Below are 6000 nucleotides of genomic sequence, written 5' to 3'. Positions count from 1 at the left end.
TGAGCTGACTCCATTGAGATGAATTAGGTAATAGCTGTTTTTCAAATTGTTTGAGTATCCATGGCTATGGGAAGGACTTAACAGGTGTGCATGCTGTGTTTAGATTCTGCAAGTTAATATTTAATAAAATGATATTCGAGAGGAATGCCACTGCTCCAGCTGGGCTGTGAGGACGCACGCCACGCGTTGCATGCATTGGCTTCACCTTTACTAACTGTCTGTAACCCTTCATGAAAGCTGGTGGATTTTTACAGAAATAAACTTTCCAGAACTCAGCACCTGTGCCTTTGCCTTTCTTTCTGAGCTGCGCTGGGGAGCGGGCACGGGCTGGGGGCTCCCTGGGGCTGTGGCCACCGGGCTGGCAGGGGGGAGGGAGCTTTTTGTGGCCATCGGGGGGCTGAGGGGCCAGAAAACTCCCCCAGAGCATCAGAACCACAGCCACCACAGGGGAAGTAAGCAGAGAAAATAATAATAACAATAATAACAATAATAACAATAATAACAATAATAACAATAATAACAATAATAACAATAATATATATAATATATATAATATATATAATATATATAATATATATGTAATGCATAATACATAATACACAATATATATTTTTATTATATTATATTATATTATATTATATTATATTATATTATATTATATTATATATTACATTATAATATATATATTACATAATATACAATATATAATATTATATATAATAAATAATGTATAATAGTATATAGTATATAGTATATATGTAACCCTATATATTTATGTAATGAATATATATTGTTATTACTATTATTTCAATTTTTTATTATTATTTTCCCCTCTGACAGCTCTGTGCGGTGGCCATGGGATGCCCCCCCCCACACACACCCCCTGCAGCCCCCCAGGCAAGCCCCATGTCCGGGGTGCTGGTTCTGGTCCTGGTGCTGGTGCTGGGCTTTTCCCACAGGAGCTGCAGTGTGGCCCCAGCCCCAGCCTCCTTCCCAAACCCCCCACCCTCAGCAGAAGCCCCAGCCCTCGGGGGTCTTGCTGGCACTACAGAAGTTCAGGGAATAGCGAGAGGGGCCCTGAAGAGAGTCCTGCTGCTACCAAACGTCAGCGGTTTTTGCTAGCACTGAAGTGTTTAATTGTTCACATATGTTATCTTAAATTGCACTTCCTTATTTTACGTTAAATCTTAAATTCACTTTTCAGACAAATGGGAAGTCATGGAATCGTGGGAGTATGAAAAGGAGGAAAAGTCAGTGTTATAAGTAGAAAACATTACTAACGCTCAGCATTCTCAGCACAGCACTCCAGGAAACTTTGACAAACAAAAGGGAAAAGTGAAGCGTTAATAACAGAGCCAACGCTGGGCTGGTTCCAGACAAAGCAGAGCCTGCAGACAGCCGTACCCAGCGGCGGGCGCTCCTCTGGGGCCTGCGGTGCTCCCCGAGATGCTCAGCATCCTCCTCGCTGCCCCGCTGGGCTCAGAGGAGCCCCAGCCCCTCGGCAGCCCCAGGGAAAGGCCGATTTTGCCAGCGTTTCCAAGAGCCCTGCCCTTATCCCCGATCCCACACAGCAGCTTGTAAATAACCCGAATACCGCTGAACCTACCGGCAGAGCGAAGTGCAAACAGGGGCGCAGGGAATGCCCAGATTCAAGAGGGTGGCACACTCACGTCCCTGGCACGACTGCCCCGCTGTGCTGGCACAGGCACCGGCGCTTGGTGACCACAACTGCTGCATCATTGTTTTATCGCGCTGATAAGCATCTTGCATCATCGCAGCACAATAAAACACGCATGCCTTCAAACCTTAGCTAAGCTGCGGAGCTCCAACTCTTAGCTAAGCAGCTGCAGGCTTGCTCACAGAGGAAGCAGTCTTTTATTGTACAATTTTTGCTGCTTGCTCCCATCAGCAGCAGGAAAGGCGAGTGCCTGCGATCCAGTGGGGAAGAGAGTGGGCAGTGGGGCAGGTCGCATAGGCAGAGGCACACTCTACTTTTAGGATATGTAGGTGTGAGCTATGTGGAGCACTCTCTGATAAGCAAAAATTACTCACAGCTGTGCCATTCCTTGCAGGGTCCCAACCCAGGCACAACCTCGAGGCCACGTTTTGCAGCTCGTGCCCCATTTCCCAGGCAGGGCAGGGTGGCTGAGATGGAGCAGATCCCCATCACCCAGGGCAGTGCAAGCGTGCTCCTGACGGAGGCTCCCCGGGCACAGAGCCATCAGAAAGCACCTTGCACATGGATCTGCTGCTCCCGTGCTTCTTCCCTCCCCTCTCTCCTCTGCTGTTTGAGCACTGCTTTGAGGGACATCATTTCTTCACCCCAAGTATAAGCCAGATGGACAGAAGCGGCACCACTGCCCCAGTGGGGATGGTGGTGATGCATTCATGGCTAGGTGAAGGCAGCCTGCACTCTGTCAAGTTGTAGTCAGCAGCTAAATCTGGATTAATACTCTTCAAGGGTAATTTCCCTGCTTTCTTTCTTGAAGCATTTGGTGGATTACTCATTTTCCCTCATTAAAGTGCTTTATTTTTGTTCTTCAGTTCTCATTAGTCATTTATCAGGACTGACAAACTGTTTTTATTTTCTGCAGAACACGGTCGTGCCTTCACACAAAAGTTTGGAACACAGTCCATTTCTCAGTAATATGAGGTGGTTTTGCAACTGAAAAAAAAACAATGAATTGTCCCTCTCTGGTGACCCGCTCCCCAGCGCCAAATCTGAGGTGGTCAGCGGGTGGGGCGATGTGCCTGCAAACACCCATTACAAACTGTTTGGATTGATCATCTGCGTTTCTCTCGGCCGCGCAGGGTTTCAGACGGGTGCCTTCTCAGGCTGTGAATCACCGCTGCTGAACACGGCCTGGCTCTTTGCCTGCTCTCCAGCTGCTGCCAAAGCCACCGCACACATCTGAGAGCAGCTGAAGGGTGCGGGGGGCGTGGGGCCACGGCTGCTCCCCCAGAGCACGCGGGGTCTTGGGGAGCTCGGGAGGACCGACACCACAGATTCAAGCTCAGGGATGTCCCTTAATTGCTCTCCGTGGATGGAGGATTTTAGAAATTGCAGGCGTGTTTCCGGCCAGAAAATAGGAACGGGTGTTTTGTGTTGATGGCTGAGGTTTTTGGGTTTTGGCTTGCTCGGGAGGGGTGTGCCCTGGCCTCTGCTGCCAGGGCCGGGGGCGGACGCATGCATGCACTAATGTCTGCCGGCCCACGTGCAGCACCCCGCAGTCCCGGGGCTGGACAGGCACAGGGAATGCCCAGGAAATCTCTTGTGGCAGAAAAGACAGCTGTTTGTTTTTGGAATTTCACAGTGAAATGACTGAGGGTGACGAGGCACCGAACAGGCTGCCCTCGGGAGCTGGGGCTGCCCCGTCCCCAGCAGTGCCCACGGCCAGGCTGGGGGGGCTGGGGGCAGCCTGGGCTGGGGGTAGGGGGCACGATCAGGGCAGGGGGAGGCACTGGTGGGCTTCAAGATCCCTTCATACCTGTGATTTTAGGATTCTATGAAATTCAGAACTTACCCCTATTTTTGCTTGAAAAGTAAGGAAATCATCATGGCTCTCCGGTAAAACATCTCGTCAAGCAAGCAGGGAGATTTTCCTTGTTTCTCAAAGTTGGTGAGCTACAAAAAAGCCCATGAGTCCAAGAGCAGCTGAGCCTGCTAAATCCCCCTTAGGACAGAGATTGCCCTGGCAGAGCCTCCAAAGGACAGAGGCAGGGGGTCTGGAGGCTGTGATGTGACCAGTGAGCTGGCCTGGGACTCATTTCTGAGCCCATTCATCTGTACAATACTCTGCTGGCCCTCTGAAGGAAGGACATGCCGCTGTGACTCACAGGTTTGTTTTTTTTGAGTAACTACAGAGGAAGTAATAAAACCCGTGGAGATCTCTTTTTTTAATTAACCAAAAAGTCCTCCTGTGCCCAGGGACTATTCCCAAATGCACAGCCCCTGCTTGGTGATCTGCCCATCTCGGACCCGCGCTCCGAGGGCCGCTTTCCAGGGACACCAGCCCACTGTCCAGACGCCTGGACGTGACCCAGCGACCACAGAGTACGAAATGTGAAAGGAATGTCCTGGGGCTGGGGAGCAGAGCTGTGCATCTGCTGCAGATGCACTGGCTGAGCGCAGCCCCCAGCAGCAGCAGCTTTCCTTTCTGCTGCCTCTGAGCAGCCCTGGGTACTGCCCCGCACTGCTTGGAGAAGCATGGTTTCCTTCCTTCTGCCGAGGCAGACCACAAAAGATGTAATACTCTTAACTCCTTCTAGTGCTGAGATGAGGAGGTGTCGATGCTGGTCTGCAAAGAGCCTTATAAATGTTAAAATATATTTCAGCCTCCCACATTCAGGATTATTTCAGGGTGGAAGAGACACAGAGAAGGGCCAAGGAGGGGAACGGGGAGCTCATCGTGGCAGGAGCTGTCGGTTTGTTCTGCCTAGCTGTGCACGAGAACCACTGAAAGCTATAAATATTGCAGGGGCAAGGATTTGGGGAGAAATACAAACATTTCCAGGTTGCACAAGAATGCATAGACACAAGCTTGACACAAGTGTGAAGAGGATACTCAGCGGAGTGAGAGGGGCCATTGATCAATCTTCTCATAGAGCAGTGAGAGCAAGAAAATCATGTTGAAGTGCCATAAACGAATAAAATTACTTCAAAAAGGCTGCTTTCCCCTAGAATGACAAGAGCATCTCACGAGAGGTGCTCACATCTGCCTTCAGCTGGCCCAACTCCCACTGGAGCAGTTTACATGTGGTGATGAGCATATAATGATCAGACACAGATACATACAGTGATCATGGTATTGACCCAGAGGTTCTCCAACAAACCCTTTGCAGGGTGAATTTTGGTCGGAGGAGCATCCTGCACCATCACTGCATGCCAGTCGTACAGAGCCCAGCTCCCAAAAACAAAGGCCACTATCCCTCTGCACTCAGAAACCTGACAACTCCCATTCATTTTCAGTTAATTTCTTTGCAAATTATTTTTTTTTTAATTTGCTCAGTTAATTTTCTATTAGGCCTTCAGCTATCCCTTAACGGGCCAGGCCATTTTCTGCTCGTTAATTTAATTTGGTGTCTGACGAGGACGGGGATCCTTCGGGTGGCTCTGCCCCATGAAATCATATCGGCGGAGTCATATCGGAGCTCGCATCTCATTCGTGCAAATCTTCCTCGGATTTTTTGGCGGAGGTGGAGGTGGTCAGGGAACTCCCCACGCCCCGGCAGCATCCCACAGCAGCTATCCCCTCGCTGCAGGAAAGGAAAGAAAGGTCAGCGCTGATCCTGCCATGAGATGAGCAGAGTGGTCACAGCGGTTTCAGTTCTGACTGGTTGCAAATGAGTCAGTGTGTTAGAGACCAACTGATCAGTGTACGTACATGAGCACACCACAAGTTCCATCCTCCTTTCTGATTTTATCAGCTTTCTTTTTCTTTTTTTTTTTTTTTTTTCCATCCTGGCTGCAATCTAAGAACGCATTTGCATGCCATTAGCTGCTATAAAAAGAATAAAGAGAACAAGGTGGGGTTCCGACACAGCACTTCTGTTTTTTCCAGCAGTAAAAGTCCATCCTGCCTACTCCTTTCCCTTCTGCTCTTCCTACAGAGGTTTCTGGTTTCTTCAGTCAGCTGTGAGAAAAAAAAAAAAAACTAATTTGCTGGTGCTCACTGATAGGAAGTTTAGCTGCAGCCCTGATTCCCCCTGCCTCTTCCAAGAGGTGAGATTTTTCCACGTGAAACTGGCTACGCTGTACAGTACCAGAACGTGCACTTGTCCACGCAATATCTGTGACCCGTTGGTTCCCTTTAAAGCATTCCTAATTCTGATTTCTCTCCCCAGCCTCAGCAGGGCCAGGGATGTGCAGAGCCCTGGCCCACCCGCTCTCTAGGAAGGGAACAGACGGGGACGAGGGTCTGAGCCCCGGGGGCAGTTCTGGTTTCCAACAAGTGTGGTACACAGGGGCCCAGGACGCTGTGCTCATCTTATCCCCAAACT

The sequence above is a fragment of the Aythya ferina genome, assembly GCF_964211825.1.
Source record: "Aythya ferina genome assembly, chromosome: 14".
Lineage (NCBI taxonomy): Eukaryota > Metazoa > Chordata > Aves > Anseriformes > Anatidae > Aythya > Aythya ferina.
This window is presented reverse-complemented; position numbering follows the sequence as displayed.